The following is a 22234-nucleotide window of genomic DNA, read 5'->3' on the forward strand; positions in this document are numbered from 1 at the left end:
AATCAGTTGCGCATCGTGGCTGTAATGCAAACAGTATCTGTGATGAGGAACAATTAGCGACAGGCGTATTATTAAGAATTACAATCCGATGTGATTAAGGCGAATGGCGCAGATAAATCATTTGCCAAAGCAGTACGGCGTAAGGTGAGACGAGGCAGTCTGAATTACATTTTATAGATGTATTTCTCACAAATCCCAGAGCCTCTCGCTGTCGTCGTCGTCGCCGCCGCCGCTTCTGCAGAAGTAGCAAATGGCCATCGTAGCAAATGAGGCGAGGGACACCCTGCCATCGATTCCGAATGCGCAAAGTGTGTGGTCTTGTTTTCCTGTCTATGTTTGGTCGGTCTCGTAAGAGGTTGAATGTAACGAATGGGTGGGAAAGAGTAAGGGGCAGCGGCTGTGTGGAACGAAAACACAACTCCTCAGAGGCGTGAGCGTTTCGAGATGAGTCGTATATTAATTGTACTTGGTCGTCAGTGACCGTGTGGCCTAATGGTTAAAGCGTCGGACTTCGGATCCGAAGATTGCAGGTTTGAATCCTGTCACGGTCGTGTTTTTCCAGTTCTGAAAAAGAAACATACCGTTTTAATGTAGCAATTGAGCAGTACGAAACCGTCTGAATATTGCTGTTGACCTTTCTGTGCTTGGAGATGGTCTTGAGCCTGAAACACACACATCAAGACCGGTTTTAATTAGCGAAATGGTCGGCAGAGTGCCCTCACCGCGAGTTTTGACTGGCACTTGCACATCTAAAACAACGTCGGAAAGTAACTCGTTCGGCTTTTGAGTCACATCAAGTATGTGTGTTAATTTTGACGCCGCTAGCTCTGCAGATTGTCATGCAATTCCTTTACCTCTCAGAAATGATTATGAAATAAAAGTGAAGTACGTGACGAGTGTGACGTTAGGAAAACATTAGGCAGCATGGAGAGATTCTGTATGGGACCACCCAACCCAAACGAGTACAGTGTGATCTGCTACCCAGCAGGTGTCCAACGAGGCAGCACGGCTAGCTCAGTCGGTAGAGCATGAGACTCCTATTCACAGGGTCGTGGGTTCGAGCCTTATGCTGGGCGGAACGGAATTTTTTTCCGCTGCAGATGAAAATTACCGATTTTCTGATTAACGTGATGTAATGGAAATAGCAACTTTAAAATTTGCCTACGTCTCCATCAGTCGCAAGAAAACTGTATTTGAAGGTGAAGGTGATTTTGTAGACATGTGTGAAAGTCATGTTCTGAAGTGCAGGTGGTTTTGTTTGGAGAGAACATCGGCTACGTGTCAGATGTGTAGCCAAGCAGTAATGGGTCGCCATAGCTGCAAATATTAGTCGAAAATATGAAGTGTTGTCAGCTGAAGTCTGATGATTCAGACGACCGTACGGACGAAGTACGCAGAAGTGCCGCTAGGCGGCGCCTGTTTAGCTCAGTGGTAGAGCATTGGTCTGGTAAACCAGGGGTCGTGAGTTCCATCCTCACAGGAGGAAGACGAATCTTGGAAATCAGTTGTGCATCGTGGCCGTATAGCAAACAGTATCTGTGATGAGGAACAATTAGCGACAGGCGTATTATTAAGAATTACTCTCAGATGTGATTAAGGCGAATGGCGCAGATAAAGCATTTGCCAAAGCAGTACGGCATAAGGTGGGACGAGGCAGTCTGAATTACATTTTATAGATGTATTTCTCACAAATCTCAGAGCCTCTCGCGGTCGTCGTCGTCGGCGTCGTCGTCGTCGTCGTCGTCGTCGTCGTCGCCGCCGCCGCCGCCGCCGCCGCTTTTGCAGAAGTAGCAAATGGCCATCGTAGCAAATGCGGCGAGGGACACCCTGCCATCGATTCCGAATACGCAAAGTGTGTGGTCTTGTTTTGCTGTCTATGTTTGGTCGGTCTCGTAAGATGTTGAATGTAACGAATGGGTGGGAAAGAGTAAGGGGCAGCGGCTGTGTGGAACGAAAACACAATGCCTCAGGGGCGTGAGCGTTTCGAGATAAGTCGTATATAAGTTGTGCTTGATTGCCAGTGACCGTGTGGCCTAATGGATAAGGCGTCGGACTTCGGATCCCAAGATTGCAGGTTCGAATCCTGTCACGGTCGTGTTTGTCCAGTTCTGATAAAGAAACATACCGTTTTAATGTAGCAATTGAGCAGTACGAAACCGTCTGAATGTTGCTGTTGACCATTCTGTGCTTGGAGATGGTCTTGAGCCTGAAACACACACAACAAGACCGGTGTTAACGAGCGAAATGTTCGGCAGAGTGCCCTCACCACAAGTTTTGACTGGCACTTGCACATCTAAAACAACGTCGTGATGTAACTCGTTCGGCTTTTGAGTCACATCAAGTATGTGTGTTAATTTTGACGCCGCTAGCTCTGCAGATTGTCATGCAATTCCTTTACGTCTGAGAAATGATTAGGAAATAAAAGTGAAGTACGTGACGAGTGTGACGTTAGGAAAACATTAGGCAGCATGGAAAGATTCTGTATGGGACCACCCAACCCAAACGAGTACAGTGTGATCTGCTACCCAGCAAGTATCCAACGAGGCAGCACGGCTAGCTCAGTCGGTAGAGCATGAGACTCTTATTCACAGAGTCGTCGGTTCGAGCCCTACGCTGGGCGGAATGGAATTTTTTTCTGCTGCAGATGTAAATTACCGATTGTCTGATTAACGTGATGTAATACCAACCTTAAAATTTGCCTACGTCTCCATCAGTCGCAAGAAAACTGTATTTGAAGGTGAAGGTGATTTTGTAGACATGTGTGCAAGTCATGTTCTGAAGTGCAGGTGGTTTTGTTTGGAGAGAACATCGTCTACGTGTCAGATGTGTAGCCAAGCAGTAATGCGTCGCCATAGCTGCAAATATTAGTCGAAAATATGAAGTGTTGTCAGCTGAAGTCTGATGATTCAGACGACCGTACGGACGAAGTACGGAAAAGTGCCGCTAGGCGGCGCCTGTTTAGCTCAGTGGTAGAGCATTGGTCTAGTAAACCAGGGTTCGTGAGTTCCATCCTCACAGGAGGAAGACGAATCTTGGAAATCAGTTGCGCATCGTGGCTGTAATGCAAACAGTATCTGTGATGAGGAACAATTAGCGACAGGCGTATTATTAAGAATTACAATCCGATGTGATTAAGGCGAATGGCGCAGATAAATCATTTGCCAAAGCAGTACGGCGTAAGGTGAGACGAGGCAGTCTGAATTACATTTTATAGATGTATTTCTCACAAATCCCAGAGCCTCTCGCTGTCGTCGTCGTCGCCGCCGCCGCTTCTGCAGAAGTAGCAAATGGCCATCGTAGCAAATGAGGCGAGGGACACCCTGCCATCGATTCCGAATGCGCAAAGTGTGTGGTCTTGTTTTCCTGTCTATGTTTGGTCGGTCTCGTAAGAGGTTGAATGTAACGAATGGGTGGGAAAGAGTAAGGGGCAGCGGCTGTGTGGAACGAAAACACAACTCCTCAGAGGCGTGAGCGTTTCGAGATGAGTCGTATATTAATTGTACTTGGTCGTCAGTGACCGTGTGGCCTAATGGATAAAGCGTCGGACTTCGGATCCGAAGATTGCAGGTTTGAATCCTGTCACGGTCGTGTTTTTCCAGTTCTGAAAAAGAAACCTACCGTTTTAATGTAGCAATTGAGCAGTACGAAACCGTCTGAATATTGCTGTTGACCTTTCTGTGCTTGGAGATGGTCTTGAGCCTGAAACACACACATCAAGACCGGTTTTAATTAGCGAAATGGTCGGCAGAGTGCCCTCACCGCGAGTTTTGACTGGCACTTGCACATCTAAAACAACGTCGGAAAGTAACTCGTTCGGCTTTTGAGTCACATCAAGTATGTGTGTTAATTTTGACGCCGCTAGCTCTGCAGATTGTCATGCAATTCCTTTACCTCTCAGAAATGATTATGAAATAAAAGTGAAGTACGTGACGAGTGTGACGTTAGGAAAACATTAGGCAGCATGGAGAGATTCTGTATGGGACCACCCAACCCAAACGAGTACAGTGTGATCTGCTACCCAGCAGGTGTCCAACGAGGCAGCACGGCTAGCTCAGTCGGTAGAGCATGAGACTCCTATTCACAGGGTCGTGGGTTCGAGCCTTATGCTGGGCGGAACGGAATTTTTTTCCGCTGCAGATGAAAATTACCGATTTTCTGATTAACGTGATGTAATGGAAATAGCAACTTTAAAATTTGCCTACGTCTCCATCAGTCGCAAGAAAACTGTATTTGAAGGTGAAGGTGATTTTGTAGACATGTGTGAAAGTCATGTTCTGAAGTGCAGGTGGTTTTGTTTGGAGAGAACATCGGCTACGTGTCAGATGTGTAGCCAAGCAGTAATGGGTCGCCATAGCTGCAAATATTAGTCGAAAATATGAAGTGTTGTCAGCTGAAGTCTGATGATTCAGACGACCGTACGGACGAAGTACGCAGAAGTGCCGCTAGGCGGCGCCTGTTTAGCTCAGTGGTAGAGCATTGGTCTGGTAAACCAGGGGTCGTGAGTTCCATCCTCACAGGAGGAAGACGAATCTTGGAAATCAGTTGTGCATCGTGGCCGTATAGCAAACAGTATCTGTGATGAGGAACAATTAGCGACAGGCGTATTATTAAGAATTACTCTCAGATGTGATTAAGGCGAATGGCGCAGATAAAGCATTTGCCAAAGCAGTACGGCATAAGGTGGGACGAGGCAGTCTGAATTACATTTTATAGATGTATTTCTCACAAATCTCAGAGCCTCTCGCGGTCGTCGTCGGCGTCGCCGCCGCCGCTTCTGCAGAAGTAGCAAATGGCCATCGTAGCAAATGCGGCGAGGGACACCCTGCCATCGTTTACGAATGCGCAAAGTGTGTGGTCTTGTTTTCCTTTCTATGTTTGGTCGGTCTCGTAAGAGGTTGAATGTAACGAATGGGTGGGAAAGAGTAAGGGGCAGCGGCTGTGTGGAACGAAAACACAATGCCTCAGGGTCGTGAGCGTTTCGAGACGAGTCGTATGTAAGTTGTACTTGGTCGTCAGTGATCGTGGGGCCTAATGGAAAAGGCGTCGGCCTTCGGATCCGAAGATTGCAGGTTCGAATCCTGTCACGGTCGTGTTTTTCCAGTTCTGAAAAAGAAACATACCGTTTTAATGTAGCAATTGAGCAGTACGAAACCGTCTGAATGTTGCTGTTGACCATTCTGTGCTTGGAGATGGTCTTGAGCCTAAAACACACACAACAAAACCGGTGTTAACTAGCGAAATGGTCGGCAGAGTGCCCTCACCGCGAGTTTTGACTGGCACTTGCACATCTAAAACAACGTCGGGAAGTAACTCGTTCGGCTTTTGAGTCACATCAAGTATGTGTGTTAATTTTGACGCCGCTAGCTCTGCAGATTGTCATGCAATTCCTTTACCTCTCAGAAATGATTATGAAATAAAAGTGAAGTACGTGACGAGTGTGACGTTAGGAAAACATTAGGCAGCATGGAGAGATCCTGTATGGGACCACCCACCCCAAACGAGTACAGTGTGATCTGCTACCCTGCAAGTATCCAACGAAGCAGCACGGCTAGCTCAGTCCGTAGAGCATGAGACTCTTATTCACAGGGTCGTGGGGTCGAGCCCTACGCTGGGCGGAACGGAATTTTTTTCCGCTGCAGATGTAAATTACCGATTTTCTGATTAACGTGATGTAATACCAACTTTAAAATTTGCATACGTCTCCATCAGTCGCAAGGAAACTGTATTTGAAGGTGAAGGTGATTTTGTAGACATGTGTGCAAGTCATGTTCTGAAGTGCAGGTGGTTTTGTTTGGAGAGAACATCGTCTACGTGTCAGATGTGTAGCCAAGCAGTAATGCGTCGCCATAGCTGAAAATATTACTCGAAAATATGAAGTGTGGTCAGCTGAAGTCTTATGATTCAGACGACCGTACGGACGAAGTACGCAAAAGTGCCGCTAGGCGGCGCCTGTTTAGCTCAGTGGTAGAGCATTGGTCTAGTAAACCATGGTTCGTGAGTTCCATCCTCACAGGAGGAAGACGAATCTAGGAAATCAGTTGCGCATCGTGGCTGTATAGCAAACAGTATCTGTGATGAGGAACAATTAGCGACAGGCGTATTATTAAGAATTACAATCCGATGTGATTAAGGCGAATGGCGCAGATAAAGCATTTGCCAAAGCAGTACGGCACTCCCTGACGATCCCCAGTTCGATTATTCCCTCTTCCCCGATGTCCGCGATCGAACTGACACCTCTATCCCTCCACTAGCTCCTGGCTTCCAGTACTTGGACAACATTACACACACTGAACTCAATACCCCTATAACTACTCAAGACATCATCGATATACTCCGCACCAAACGCAACACTGCTCCTGGTCACGACCGTGTTACTTACCGTCACCTCCGTGAAGCTCCCGCCCCCTTCCTCTCCACCCTGGCCAGGCTGTACAATGTGGTCTTGTCCACCGGCTTCTACCCCGACCTGTGGAAAACCTCCCGGATCCTGATGTTCCTCAAACCCGATAAACCACCTTCCGCTGTCTCCTCCTACCGTCCTATAAGCCTTACCTCGGTCTTCAGCAAGGTCCTGGAATCCATTCTAACCCGCCGTATCCACTAGCATCTCCACCGGCACCGCTTCCTTCCCTCCACCCAATGTGGCTTTCGACCATCCTTCTCTGCCGATGACCTTCTCCCTCACCTCACTCACCTCCTCTCCGAACAACTCAACTCCCGTCGCTCCGCCATATTCCTCTCCCTTGACCTTGAACGCGCCTATGACCGAGTGTGGCATTCTGGTCTCCTCTTCAAGCTCCAAACCTTTGCTCTTCCTATTAACTACGTCCGTCTGATCGCATCCTTCATTTCCCACCGCCCTTCCTATGTCACTCTCCACAACACTGATTCCTACACCTTCTACCCCTCTGCCGGTGTGCCCCAAGGGTCCGTCCTTTCCCCTCTTCTTTACCTTCTTTATACGGCGGACATGCCTCCACCTGCACCCCCCCTTGACCTTCTCCAGTACGCCGATGACACCGCCTTCCTTGCCCTTGCCCCCACCCTGCAACGCTCCCAACACCTTCTCCAATCCCATCTTGACCGGTTCACCTCTTGGTGTAACCAGTGGTTGCTCAAGGTCAATCCTTCCAAGACCCAGGCAATCATCGTAGGCAAAACCACCCCTTCCTTCCGTCTCCTTGATTTCTATCTTACCATTTATGGCCGTCCTATTAACCTCACACCCACCCTCAAGTACCTTGGCGTCACCCTTGACCGTCGCCTCTCCTGGACCCCTCATCTCCGGACAATCCAAGCCAAGGCACGCTCCCGACTCCACCTCCTGAAGCTCCTTTCTGGCCGCACATGGGGTCTGGACCCCTCCACCGTCCTCCACACCTATAAATCTCTCAACCGCCCTATCCTCTGTAATGCCCATCCCGCCTGGATCTCTGCCCCGCCTACCTTTTACAAATCCCTTCAAATCCTTGAACGGCATGCACTCCGCCTCGCCTATCGCATCCGCCTCCCTTCCCCCACGCGGCTCCTCTATGACCTCATCCCCTTCCCACACCTCCTCCTCTTCCTCCAACGGATACGGATCCTCTACACCTCCCGCAAGCTTGATCCTCCCCACCCGTTTGTCTCTTCCATCCTCTCCCACCCCAACCCACTGCCGAGCCTGTACTCCTGTATCCCACCTGCTCTCCATCTTCACACTCTCCACACCCTCTCCCAAGATGGCTTCCGCCGACTCCCCCTCCCGGATGATGCCCTCCTCCCCTCCATCTACCCCTCCTACCAACTTTGAGCCTTGCCTTCCCCTCTCCTCTCTTTTTCCTGTGGGCACCCTCTCTCCCTTCTCTCCCTCCCCCTCTCCCTCCTTCCATCCTTACCTCCCCTCCCCCTCTCCCTGGGCCTCCACCCCCCTCTTTTCGTTTTCTCCCCTCCTCCTCCCTGGCATCCTATCTCCCCCTCCCTCCTTCCCTCCCCCTGTTTTTTCCCTTGGCAGGCCCCCAGCTTTTCGGTGTGGACAGTGCCCCTGCAAGCGCCGAAGCCCATCTCCGCAGTGTCCGTGTCTTTCGTCCCGTCTGTGCCTCGAGTGTTTCTTCGTTTCTGCTCCACCGTTCACCTGTGCTACTGTTCTCTGTTCCGTGCTGTGCTGCCCGTTTTTTTTTAAAACTGAAACAGTGCTGCGTCGGTGAACGACTTCAATTCTTTTTTTCTCTGTTGTCTTCTGATTTTTGTCCTCCATGTCTGTGTTTTGAGATTATGTCTTCCTGTTTTTATCTCTTGTATGTTTCTTGTGGCCGAAGAGCGGCATATTAGACCGCTGCCGGCCTACCTTTGTAGGTATAAATGACAATAAAGGAAAAAAAAAAAAAACAGTACGGCATAAGGTGGGACGAGGCAGTCTGAATTACATTTTATAGATGTATTTCTCACAAATCTCAGAGCCTCTCGCGGTCGTCGTCGTCGTCGTTGCCGCCGCCGCTTCTGCAGAAGTAGCAAATGGCCATCGTAGCAAATGCGGCGAGGGACACCCTGCCATCGATTCCGAATGCGCAAAGTGTGTGGTCTTGTTTTCCTGTCTATGCTTGGTCGGTCTCGTAAGAGGTTGAATGTAACGAATGGGTGGGAAAGAGTAAGGGGCAGCGGCTGTGTGGAACGAAAACACAATTCCTCAGGGGCGTGAGCGTTTCGAGATGAGTCGTATATAAGTTGTACTTGGTCGTCAGTGACCGTGTGGCCTAATGGATAAGGCGTCGGAGTCCGAATCCGATCATTGCAGGTTCGAATCCTGTCACGGTCGTGTTTTTCCAGTTCTGAAAAAGAAACATACCGTTTTAATGTAGCAATTGAGCAGTACGAAACCGTCTGAATGTTGCTGTTGACCATTCTGTGCTTGGATATGGTCTTGAGCCTGAAACACACACAACAAGACCGGTGTTAACTAGCGAAATGGTCGGCAGACTGCCCCCACCGCGAGTTTTGACTGGCACTTGCACATCTAAAACAACGTCGGAAAGTAACTCGTTCGGCTTTTGAGTCACATCAAGTATGTGTGTTAATTTTGACGCCGCTAGCTCTGCAGATTGTCATGCAATTCCTTTACCTCTCAGAAATGATCAGAAATGATTATGAAATAAAAGTGAAGTACGTGACGAGTGTGACGTTAGGAAAACATTAGGCAGCATGGACAGATTCTGTATGGTACCAACCAACCCAAACGAGTACAGTGTGATCTGCAACCCAGCAGGTATCCAACGAGGCAGCACGGCTAGCTCAGTCGGTAGAGCATGAGACTCTTATTGACAGGGTCGTGGGTTCGAGCCCTCCGCTGGATGGAACGGAATTTTTTTCTGCTGCAGATGTAAATTACCGATTTTCTGAATAACGTGATGTAATGGAAATAGCAACTTTAAAATTTGCCTACGTCTCCATCAGTCGCAAGAAAACTGTATTTGAAGGTGAAGGTGATTTTGTAGACATGTGTAAAAGTCATGTTCTGAAGTGCAGGTGGTTTTGTTTGGAGAGAACATCGGCTACATGTCAGATGTGTAGCCAAGCAGTAATGGGTCGCCATAGCTGCAAATATTAGTCGAAAATGTGAAGTGTTGTCAGCTGAAGTCCGATGATTCAGACGACCGTACGGACGAAGTACGCAAAAGTGCCGCTAGGCGGCGCCTGTTTAGCTCAGTGGTAGAGCATTGGTCTAGTAAACCAGGGTTCCTGAGTTCCATCCTCACAGGAGGAAGACGAATCTTATAAATCAGTTGCGCATCGTGGCCGTATAGCAAACAGTATCTGTGATGAGGAACAATTAGCGACAGGCGTATTATTAAGAATTACTCTCAGATGTAATTATGGCGAATGGCGCAGATAAAGCATTTGCCAAAGCAGTACGGAATAAGGTGGGACGAGGCAGTCTGAATTACATTTTATAGATGTATTTCTCACAAATCTCAGAGCCTCTCGCGGTCGTCGTCGTCGTCGTCGTCGTTGCCGCCGAAGCTTCTGCAGAAGTAGCAAATGGCCATCGTAGAAAATGCGGCGAGGGACACCCTGCCATCGATTCTGAATGCGCAAAGTGTGTGGTCTTGTTTTCCTGTCTATGTTTGGTCGGTCGCGTAAGAGGTTGAATGTAACGAATGGGTGGGAAAGAGTAAGGGGCAGCGGCTGAGTGGAACGAAAACACAATTCCTCAGGGGCGTGAGCGTTTCAAGATGAGTCGTATATAAGTTGTACTTCGTCGTCAGTGACCGTGTGGCCTATTGGAAAGGCGTCGGACTTCGGATCCGTAGATTGCAGTTTCGAATCTTGTCACGGTCGTGTTTTTCCAGTTCTGAAAAAGAAACATACCGTTTTAAAGTAGCAATTTAGCAGTACGAAACCGTCTGAATGTTGTTGTTAACCATTTTGTGCTTGGAGATGGTCTTCAACCTGAAACACACACAACAAGACCGGTGTTAACTAGCGAAATGGTCGGCAGAGTACTCTCACCGCGAGTTTTGACTGGCACTTGCACATCTAAAACAACGTCGGAAAGTAACTCGTTCGGCTTTTGGGTCACATCAAGTATTTGTGTTAACTTTGACGCCGCTAGCTCTGCAGATTGTCATGCAATTCCTTTACCTGTCAGAAATGATTATGAAATAAAAGTGAAGTACGTGACGAGTGTGACGTTAGGAAAACATTAGGCAGCATGGAGAGATTCTGTATGGGACCACCCAACCCAAACGAGTACTGTGTGATCTGCTACCCAGCAGGTATCTATCGAGGTAGTACGGCTAGCTCAGTCGGTAGAGCATGAGACTCTTATTCATATGGTCGTGGGTTCGAGCCCTACACTGTGCGGAACGGAATATTTTTTCGCTGCAGATGTAAATTACCGATTTTCTAATTAACGTGATGTAATGGAAATAGCAACTTTAAAATTTGCCTACGTCTCCATCAGTTGCAAGAAAATTGTATTTGGAGGTGATGGTGATTTTGTAGACATGTGTGAAACTCATGTTCTGAAGTGCAAGTGGTTTTGGTTGGAGAGAACATCGGCTACGTGTCAGATGTGTAGCCAAGCAGTAATGGGTCGCCATAGCTGCAAATATTAGTCGAAAATATGAAGTGTTGTCAGCTGAAGTCTGATGATTCAGACTACCGTACGGACGAAGTATGAAGAAGTTCCGCTAGGCCGCGCCTCTTTGGCTCAGTGGTAGAGCACTGGTCTAGTAAACCAGGAGTTGTGAGTTCCATTCTCACAGAAGGAAGACGAATTTTGGAAATCAGTTGTGCGTCATGGCCGTATAGCAAACAGTATCTGTGATGACGAACAATTAGCGACAGGCGTTTTATTAAGAATTACCCTCAGATGTGATTAAGGCGAATGGCGCAGATAAAGCATTTGCCAAAGCGGTACGGCATAAGGTGGGACGAGGCAGTCTGAATTACATTTTGTAGATGTATTTCTCACAAATCTCTGAACTTGTCCTCGTCGTCGCTTCTGGAGAAGTAGCAAAGGTCCATCTTAGCAAATGCGGCGAGGGACACCCTGCCATCGATTCCGAATGCGCAAAGTGTGTGGTCTTGTTCTCCTGTCTATGTTTGGTGAGTGGTGACGAGTATGTGGGGGCACTGGGACAAGGCCTAGCACTAAAAGAACCTGACTCCTTGCCGCCATCTGCCTGGCCCATTTGATATATGTATAAAGAGAAATTTCGTTTTTTTATACGTTCATTTTCATATGGTTATGGAAATAAATAAAAAAAAATTCAATAACTCTTTAGAATGAATGTGAGTGGTGATGGGTTTGAGGGGGCACTGGGTCAAGGCCTAGCACTAACAGCCCCTGACTCCATGCTGCCATCCGCCTGGAACACTTGATATATGTATAAAGAGAAAGTTGGTTTTTTTGATATGTTCATTTACGTATGGTTTGGGAAATAAATAAAAAAAAATTCAATGTTTCTTTAGAATCAATGTGAGTGGTGACGGGAATGAGGGGGCACTTGGACAAGGCCTAGCACTAACTGAGGCTGCCTCCTTGCCATCATCAGCCTGGCCCACTTGATATATGTATAATGAGAATGTTGGTTTTTTTTATATGTTCGTATACATATGGTTTGGGAAATCAAAACGAAAAAATTTCAATGTTTCTTTAGAAACAATGTGAGTGATGAATGGTATGAGGGGGCACTCTGAAAAGGCCTAGCACTAACTACCCCTGACTCCTTGCCACCATCTGCCTGGCCCACTTGATGTACAAAGAGAATGTTGGTTTTGTTTATATGTTCATATACATATGGTTTGGGAAACCAATAAAAAAACTTCATTGTTTCTTTAGAAACAAAGTGAGTGGTGACGGGTATGAGGGGGCACTGGGACAAAGAGTAGCAATAACTGACCATGACTCCTTGCAGCCATCTGCCTGGCACATTTGAAATATGTACAAAGAGAAATTTGATTTTGTTTATATCCTCATTTACATATGGTTAAGGAAATAAATGAAAAAAATTCAATGTTTCTTTAGAATCAATGTGAGTGGTGACGTGTTTGAGGGGCACTGGGACATTCCTAGCACTATCTGCCCCTGACTGCTTGCCGCCATCTGCCAGGCCCACTTGATATATGTACAAAGAGAAAGTTGGTTTTGTTTATATGTTCATATACATATGGTTTGGGAAACCAATAAAAAAACTTCAATGTTTCTTTAGAAACAAAGTGAGTGATGACGGGTATGAGGGGGCACTGGGACAAAGAGTAGCAATAACTGACCATGACTCCTTGCAGCCATCTGCCTGGCACATTTGAAATATGTACAAAGAGAAATTTGATTTTGTTTATATCCTCATTTACATATGGTTAAGGAAATAAATGAAAAAAATTCAATGTTTCTTTAGAATCAATGTGAGTGGTGACGTGTTTGAGGGGCACTGGGACATTCCTAGCACTATCTGCCCCTGACTGCTTGCCGCCATCTGCCAGGCCCACTTGATATATGTACAAAGAGAAAGTTGGTTTTGTTTATATGTTCATATACATATGGTTTGGGAAACCAATAAAAAAAATTTCAATGTTTCTTTAGAATCAATGTGAGTGGTGACGGGTATGAGGGGGCACTGGTACAAGGCCTAGCACTAACTGCCCATGAATCCTTGCAGCCATCTGCCTGACACATTTAATATATGTACAAAGAGAAAGTTGATTTTTTATATGCTCATTTACATATGGTTAAGGAAATAAATAAAAAAATTCAATGTTTCTATAGAATCAATGAGAGTGGTGACGTGTTTGAGGGGCACTGGGACAAGGCCTAGCACTATTTGCCCCTGACTCCTTGCCACCATCTGCCTGGCCCACTTGATATATGTATAAAGAGAAAGTTGGTTTTTTTATATGTTCATGTACATATGGTTTGGGAAATAAATAAAAAAAATTCAATGTTTCTTTAGAATCAATGTGAGTGGTGACGGGCATGAGGGGGCACTGGGAAAAGGCCCAGCTCAAACTGCCCCTTACTCCTTGCAGCCATCTGCCTTGCCCACTTGTTATATGTATAAAGAGAAAGTTGCATTTTTTGATATGTTCATTTACATATGGTTTGGAAATAAATAAAATAAATTCAATGTTTCTTTAGAATCAATGTGAGTGGTAACGGGTATGTGGGGGCACTCGGACAAGGCCTAGCACTGACTCCTTGTCGTAATCTGCCTGCCCCACTGATATATGTATAAAGAGAAAGTTGGTTTTTGATATGTTCATTTACATATGGTTAGGGAAATAAATAAAAAAAATTCAATGTTTCTTTAGACTTAATGTGAGTGGTGACGAGTATGTGGGGGCACTTGAGAAAGTCCTAGCAATAACTGAACGTGAATCCTTGCAGCCATCTGCCTGGCACATTTGATATATGTATAAAGAGAAAGTTGATTTTTTTTATATGCTCATTTACATATGGTTAAGGAAATAAATAAAAAAATTCAATGTTTCTTTAGAATCAATGTGAGTGCTGACGGGTATGAGGGGGCACTGAGACAAGGCCTAGCACTAACTGCCCATGAATCCTTGCAGCCATTTGCCTGGCCCACTTCATATATGTATAAAGGAAAGTTGGTTTTTTTTATATGTTCATTTACATATGGTTAGGGAAATAAAGAAAAAAAATTCAATGTTTCTTTAGAATCAATGTGAGTGGTGATGGGTATAAGGGGGCACTGGGACAAGGCCTAGCACTGACACCTTGCCGTCATCTGCCTGGCCCACTTGGTATATATATAAGGAGAAAGGTTTTTTTTATATGCTCATTTACATATGGTTAGGGAAATAAATATAGAAAAATCAATGTTTCTTTAGAATCAATGTGAGTGGTGACGAGTATGTGGGGGCACTGGGACAAGGCCTAGCACTAAATGAACCTGACAACATGCCGCCATCTGCCTGGCCCACTTGATATATGTATAAAGAGAAAGTTGGTGTCTTTATATGTTGATTTACATATGGTTTGGGAAATAAATAAAAAAATTCAATGTTTCTTTAGAATCAATGTGAGTGGTGACGGGCATGAGGGGGCACTGGGAAAAGGCCCAGCACCAACTGCCCCTGACTCTTTGCTGCCATCTGCCTGGCCCACTTGATATATGTATAAAGAGAAAGTTGTTTTTTTTTATATATGTTCATTTACATATGGTTAGGGAAATAAATAAAAATTTCAATGTTTCTTTAGAATCAAAGTGAGTGGTGACGGGTATGAGGGGGCACTGGAAAAATTCCTAGAACTGACTCCTTGTCGTAATCTGCCTGGCCCACTGATATATGTATAAAGAGAAAGTTGGTTTTTGATATGTTCAGTTACATATGGTTAGGGAAATTAATACAAAAAATTCAATGTTTCTTTAGAATCAATGTGAGTGGTGAGGGTATGAGGGGGCACTTGAACAAGGCTTAGCAATGACTGACCGTGACTCCTTGCAGCCATCTGCCTGGCACATTTGATATATGTACAAAGAGAAAGTTGTTTTTTTATATGCTCATTTACATATGGTTTGAAAATAAATAAAAAAAATTGAATGTTTCTTTAGAATCAATGTGAGTGGTGACGGGTATGAGGGGGCACTGGGACAAGGCCTAGCAGTAACTGCCCCTGACTCTTTATCGAGATCAGCCTGGCCCTCTTGATATAAGTATAAAGAGAAAGATTTTTTTATATGTTCATTTACATATTGTTGTGGAAATCAATAAAAAAATTCAATGTTTCTTTAGAATCAATGTGAGCTGTGATGAGTATGAGGGGGCACTGGGACAAGATCTAGCACTAACTGCACCTGTCTCCTTGCCACCATCTGCCTAGCCCACTTGATATATGTATAAAGACAAAGTGGTTTTTTTTTATATGTTCATTTACATATGGTTAGGGAAATAAATAAAAAAAATTCAATGTTTCTTTAGAATCAATGAGAGTGGTGAGGGTATGAGGGGGCACTTGAACAAGACTTAGCAATAACTGACCGTGACTCCTTGCAGCCATCTGCCTGGCACATTTGATATATGTACAAAGAGAAAGTTGTTTTTTTATATGCTCATTTACATATGGTTTGGAAATAAATTAAAAAAATTGAATGTTTCTTTAGAATCAATGTGAGTGGTGACGGGTATGAGGGGGCACTGGGACAAGGCCTAGCAGTAACTGCCCCTGACTCTTTACCGAGATCAGCCTGGCCCTCTTGATATAAGTATAAAGAGAAACATTTTTTTATATGTTCATTAACATATTGTTGTGGAAATCAATAAAAAAATTCAATGTTTCTTTAGAATCAATGTGAGCTGTGATGAGTATGAGGGGGCACTGGGACAAGGCCTAGCACTAACTGCCCCTGACACCTAGCCGCACACTGCCTGTCCCACTTGTAATATGTATAAAGAGAAAGTTGTTTTTTTATATGCTCATTTACATATGGTTTGAAAATAAATTTAAAAAATTGAATGTTTCTTTAGAATCAATGTGAGTGGTGACGGGTATGAGGGGGCACTGGGACAAGGCCTAGCAGTAACTGCCCCTGACTCTTTATCGAGATCTGCCTGGCCCTCTTGATATATGTATAAAGAGAAAGATTTTCTTATATGTTCATTTACATATTGTTGTGGAAATCAATAAAAAAATTCAATGTTTCTTTAGAATCAATGTGAGCTGTGATGAGTATGAGGGGGCACTGGGACAAGGCCTAGCATTAACTGCACCTGACTCTTTGCCGCACTCTGCCTGTCCCACTTGATATATGTATAAAGAGAAAGGTGGTTTTAGGATGTTTTCATATATATATGGTTTGGGAAATAAATAGAAAAATAAAATGTTTCTTTTGAATCAATGTGAGTGGTGACGGGTTTGAGGGGGCACTGGGACAAGGCCTAGCACTAACTGTCCCTGACTCCTTGCCGACATCTGCCAGGCCCACTTGATATATGTATAAAGAGAAAGTTTTTTTTATATGTTCATTTACATATGGTTTGGGATATAAGTAAAAAAATTCAGTATTTCCGTAGAATTAATTTGAGTTGTGACGGGTCTGCGGGGGCACTGTGACAAGGTCTAACAAAATGTGCCCCTGACACATTGCCGCCATCTGCTTGGCCCACTTGATATATGTATAAAGAGAAAGTTGGTTATTTGATATGTTCATTTACACATGGTTTGGGAAATAAATAAAAAAATTTCAATTTTTCTATAGAATCAATATGAGTGGTGACGGGTATGAGGGGCACTCGGACAAGGTCTAGCACTAACTGCCCCTGACTCCTTGCTGCCATCTGCCTGGCCCACTTGATATATGTATAAAGAGAAAGATGGTATTTTTGATACTTTCATATGCATATGGTTTGGGAAATCAATAAAAAAAACGCAATGTTATGTAGAATCAATGTGTGGGGTAAAGGGTATGAGGGGGTACTGGACAAGGCCAAGCACAAACTGCCCCTGACTCCTTGCTGCCATCTGCCTGCCCCGCTTGATATACGTATAAAGAGAAAATTGGGTATTTTTATATGTTCATTTACATATGGTTTGGGAAATCAATTAAAAAAATTCAATGTGTCTTTAGCATCAATGTGAGTGGTGACGGGTATGAGGTAGAACTGGGACAAGGCCTAGCACTAACTTCCCCTGACTCCTTGCCGCCATCAGCCTGGCCCACTTGATATATGTACAAAGAGAAAGTTTGTTTTTTGATATTTTCATTTACATACGGTTTGGGAAATCAATTAAAAAAAATGCAATGTTTCTTTAGAATTAATGTGGGTGGTGTCGGGTATGGAGGAGCATTGGGACAAGGCCTAGCTCTATCTGCCCCCGACTACTTGACGCCATCTGCCTGGCCCACTTGATATATGTATAAAGAGAAAGTTGGTTTTTTTGATATTTTCATTTATATATTGTTTGGGAAATAAATAAAAAAAAATCTATTTTTTTTTTTAGAATCAATGTGAGTGGTGACGGGTATGAGGGGGCACTGGGAGACGGCCTAGCACTAACTGCCCCTGACTTCTTGCTACCATCTGCCTGGCCAATTTGATATATGTATAAAGAGAAAGTTGTTTTTTTTTTAATGTTCATTTACATATGGTTTGCGAAATAAATAAAAAAATTTCATGTTTCTTTAGAATCAATGTGAGTTGTGACGTGTATGAGGGGGCACTGCGACAAGGCCTAGAACTAACTGCCACTGAATAATTGACATGATCTGCCTGGCCCACTTGATATATGTATAAAAAGAAAGTTGGATTCCTTGATATTTGGATATACAATTGGTTTCTGTAATCAATAAAAAAATTCAATGTTTCTTTACAATCAATGTGAGTGTTGATGGGTATGAGAGGACAAAGTGACAAGGCCTAGCATAAACTGCCCATTGACTACTTGCCGCCATCTGCCTGGCCCATTTGATATATGTAAATAGAGAAAGTTGGTTGTTTTGATATGTTCATTTACATATGGTTCGGGAAATAAATAAAAAAAATTCAATGTCTCTTTAGAATCAATTTGAGTGGTGACGGGTATGAGGGGGCACTGGGACAAGGCCTAGCACTAACTGCACCTGACTCCTTGCTGCCATCTGCCTGGCCCATTTGATATATGTAAATAGAGAAAGTTGGTTGTTTTGATATGTTCATTTACATATGGTTCGGGAAATAAATAAAAAAAATTCAATGTCTCTTTAGAATCAATGTGAGTGGTGACGGGTATGAGGGGGCACTGGGACAAGGCCTAGCACTAACTGCACCTGACTCCTTGCTGCCATCTGCCTGGCCCATTTGATATATGTATAAAGAGAATGTTAGTATTTTTGATATTTTCATATACATATGGTTTGGGAAATAAATAAAAAAAATTCAATGCTTCTTTAGAATCAATGTGAGTGGTGACGGGTATAATGTGGCACTCGGACAAGGCTTTAGACTATCTGCGCCTGACTCCTTGCTGCCATCTGCCTGGCCAATTTGATATATGTATAAAGAGAAAGTTGGCTTTTTTGATATGCTCATTTACATATGGTTTGGGAAATAAGTAAAAATAATTCAATGTTTCTTTAGAATCATTGTGAGCGGTGATGGGTATTAGAGGGCACTGGGCAAGGCCTCGCACTAACTGACCCTTCCTCCATGCCGCCATCTGCCTGGCCCCTTTGACATACGTATAAAGAGAATGTTGGTTTTTGTGATATGTTCATATACATATGGTTTGGGAAATCAATAAAAAAATCCAATGTTTCTTCAGAATTAATGTGAGTGGTGTCGGGTATGGGGGGGGGGGGGGGGGGGGGGGCCACTGGGACAAGGCCCAGCACTAAATGCCCCGGACTCCTTTCCGCTATCTGCATGGCCCACTTGATACATGTATAAGGAGGAAGTAGGTTTTTTTGATATTTTCATATACATATCGGTTGGGAAATGAATAAAAAAATCAATATTCCTTTAGAATCAATGTGACTGGTGACAGGTATGTGGGGGCACTGGGACAAAGCCTAGCACTAAGTGCCCCTGACTCCTTGCCGCTATCTGCATGGCCCACTTGATACATGTATAAATAGAAAGTTGGTTTTTTGATATTTTCATATATATATCGTATGGGAAATCAAAAAAAATAAAATTCAATTTTACTTTAGAATTAATGTGAGTGGTGTCGGGTATGAGAGGGTACTGGGACAAGGCCTAGCACAAACTGCCTCTGACTCATTGTCGCAATCTGCCTGATCCATTTCATATATGTACAAAGAGAAAGTCGGTTTTTTGATATGTTCATTTACATATGGTTAGGGAAATAAATAAAAAGAAATCAATGTTTCTTTAGAATCAATGTGAGTGGTGACGGGTATGAAGGGGCACTGGGCAATTACTAGCCCTAACAGATCCTGACTCCTTGCCTCCATCTGCCTAGCACACTTGATATATGTAGAAAGAGAAAGTTGGTATTTTAGATATTTTCATATACATATGGTTTGGGAAATCAATAAAAAAAATTCAATGTTTCTTTAGAATCAATGTGTGTGGAGACGGGTATGAGGGGGCACTGTGACAAGGCCTAGCAAAAACTGCCCCTGACTCCTTGCCGCAATCTGCATGGCCCACTTGATACATGTATAAAGAGGAAGTAGGTTTTTTTGATATTTTCGTATACATATCGTTTGGGAAATCAATAAAAAAAACTCAATATTTCTTTAGAATCAATGTGACTGGTTACAGGGATGTGGGGGCACTGGGACAAGGCCAAGCACTAACTGCCCCTGACTCCTTGCCGCCATCTTCCAGGCCAACTTGATATATGCATAAAGAGAAACTTGGTTTTTTTTATATGGTCATATACATATGGTTTGGGAAATCAATAAAAAAATTCAACGTTTCTTTAGAATCAATGTGAGTGGTAACTGGCTCACTTGATACATGTATAAAGAGAAAGTTGGTTTTTTCGATATGTTCATTTACATACGGTTTGGGAAATAATTAAAAAAAATTCAATGTTTCTTTAGAATCAATGTGAGTGGTGACGGGTATGAGGTAGCACTGGGTCAAGGCCTAGCACTAACTGCCCGTGACTCCTTGCCGCCATGTGCCTGTCCAATTTGATATACTTATAAAGAGAACGTTGGTTTCCTTGATATGTTCATTTACATACGGTTTGGGAAATAATTAAAAAAAATTCAATGTTTCTTTAGAATCAATGTGAGTGGTGACGGGTATGAGGTAGCACTGGGTCAAGGCCTAGCACTAACTGCCCGTGACTCCTTGCCGCCATGTGCCTGTCCAATTTGATATACTTATAAAGAGAACGTTGGTTTCCTTGATATGTTCACTTACATATGGTTTGGGAAATCAATAAAAAAAATTCAATGTTTCTTTAGAATCAATGTGAGTGGTGACAGGTATGAGGGGGCGCTGGGACAAGGCCTAGCACTAACCGCACCTGACCCCTTGCCGCCATCTGCCTGGATCATTTGATATATGTATAAAGAGAAAGTTGGTTTCTTTGATATGATCATTTACATACGGTTTGTGAAATAAATAAAAAAAATTCAATTTTTCTTTAGAATCAATGTGACTGGTGACGGGTATGTGGGGGCACTGGGACAAGGCCTAGCACTAACTGCCCCTGATTCCTAGCCGCCACCTGCCGGGCCCACTCGATATATTTATGAAGAGAACGTTGGTTTTTTTTATATGTTCATTTACCTATGGTTTGGGAAATCAATAAAAAAAATTCAATGTTTCTTTAGAATCAATGTAAGTGGTGACGTTTAATAGGGGCACTGGGACAATGCCTAGCACTAACTGCCATTAACCCCTTGCCGCAATCTGCCTGGCCCACTTGATATATGTATAAAGAGAAAGTTGCTTGTTTTGATATGTTAAATGACATATGGTTTGGGAAATAAATAAAAAAAATTCAATGTTTCCTTAGAATCAATTTTATGGTTTACGGGTATAAGTTGGTACTGGGACAAGGCCTAACACTAACTGCCCATGACTCCTAGCCACCATCTGCCTGGCCCACTTGATATATGTATCAAGAGAAAGTTGGTTTCTTTTTTATATTTTCATATACATGTGGTCTCGGAAATCAATAAAAAATTCAATTTTCCTTTACAATCAATGTGAGTGGTGCCGGGTATGATGACGGCATTGTGACCAGGACTTGGACTAACTGATCCAGACTACTTGATACCATCTGCTTGGCACGCTTGATATGTGAAGAAAGAGAAAATTAGCTTGGTGATATTTTTATACGTACATGGACTGGGAAATCAATAAAAAAAATTAATGTACCTTTACAATCAATGTGAGTGGTGACGGTTATGAGGGCGGCACTGGGACCACGCCTAGGACTATGTGCCCTGAAACTCCTTGGCGCAATCTGCAAGCCCTGCTTGATATATGTATAAAGAGAATCTTGGTTTGGTGAGATGCTCATATACATATGGACTGGGAAATAATAAAAAAAATATTCAATGTTCCTGTACAGTCAATGTGAGTAATGACGGGTATGAACGCGGCACTAGGACAAGGCCTAGCACTAGCTGCCCCTGAACTTCTTGTCTTCATCTGCTGGCCCGCTTTTATGTATGTATAAAGAGAAAGTTGGTTTGGTGATAAGATCAAATACTTATAGACTGGGAAACCAATAAAAAAAATCAGTGTTCCTTTACAATCCATGTGAGTGGTGACTGGTATGAGGGCGGCACTGGGACAACGACTAGCATTACCTGCCCCTGACTCCTTGATGCCATCTGCATGGCACACTTGATATATGTATAAAGAGTAAGTAGGTTCAGTGATATACTCATAAACATATGGCCAGAGAAATCAATAAAAGAATTCAATGTTCCTTTACAATCATTGTGAGTGGTGACGAATATGAGGGTGGCACTGGGACAAGGCCTAGCAGTAACTGACTCTGACTCCTTGCCGCCATCTGCCTGACCCGCTAGATATATGTATAAAGAGAAAGTTGGTTTGGTGAAATGTTCATATACATATGGTCTGGGAAAGCAATTAACAAAATTCAATGTTCCTTTAAAATATATGTGAGTGGTGACGGGTATGAGGGCAGCACTGGGACATGGCGTAGAACAAATGGCTCCTCAACTCATTGCTGCCATCTTTCTGGCCCCCTTGATATTTGTATAAAGAGAAAGTTGGTTTGGTGATATGTTCATATACACATGGTCTGGGAAATCATCAAAAAATTCAATGTTCCTGTATAATCAATGTGAGT

General features: G+C 43.8%; 7 non-coding genes across 7 annotated transcripts; all 7 read left to right on the forward strand.

Moving 5' to 3' along the window:
• Positions 1-478: 478 nt before the first annotated feature.
• Positions 479-551, forward strand: Trnar-ucg (transfer RNA arginine (anticodon UCG)). Its single transcript has one exon. It is a non-coding gene; the product is annotated as a tRNA-Arg (tRNA).
• Positions 552-1414: 863 nt separating this feature from the next.
• On the forward strand, positions 1415-1486 carry Trnat-ggu (transfer RNA threonine (anticodon GGU)). Its single transcript has one exon. It is a non-coding gene; the product is annotated as a tRNA-Thr (tRNA).
• Positions 1487-2022: 536 nt separating this feature from the next.
• Positions 2023-2095, forward strand: Trnar-ucg (transfer RNA arginine (anticodon UCG)). Its single transcript has one exon. It is a non-coding gene; the product is annotated as a tRNA-Arg (tRNA).
• A 1420-nt stretch (positions 2096-3515) lies between these two features.
• Trnar-ucg (transfer RNA arginine (anticodon UCG)) lies at positions 3516-3588 on the forward strand. Its single transcript has one exon. It is a non-coding gene; the product is annotated as a tRNA-Arg (tRNA).
• An 863-nt stretch (positions 3589-4451) lies between these two features.
• Trnat-ggu (transfer RNA threonine (anticodon GGU)) lies at positions 4452-4523 on the forward strand. Its single transcript has one exon. It is a non-coding gene; the product is annotated as a tRNA-Thr (tRNA).
• Positions 4524-8721: 4198 nt separating this feature from the next.
• On the forward strand, positions 8722-8794 carry Trnar-ccg (transfer RNA arginine (anticodon CCG)). Its single transcript has one exon. It is a non-coding gene; the product is annotated as a tRNA-Arg (tRNA).
• Positions 8795-10766: 1972 nt separating this feature from the next.
• On the forward strand, positions 10767-10839 carry Trnak-cuu (transfer RNA lysine (anticodon CUU)). The gene has a single exon. It is a non-coding gene; the product is annotated as a tRNA-Lys (tRNA).
• Positions 10840-22234: the final 11395 nt, after the last annotated feature.

This window comes from Schistocerca gregaria, chromosome 3 (assembly GCF_023897955.1).
Source record: "Schistocerca gregaria isolate iqSchGreg1 chromosome 3, iqSchGreg1.2, whole genome shotgun sequence".
Taxonomy (NCBI): domain Eukaryota; kingdom Metazoa; phylum Arthropoda; class Insecta; order Orthoptera; family Acrididae; genus Schistocerca; species Schistocerca gregaria.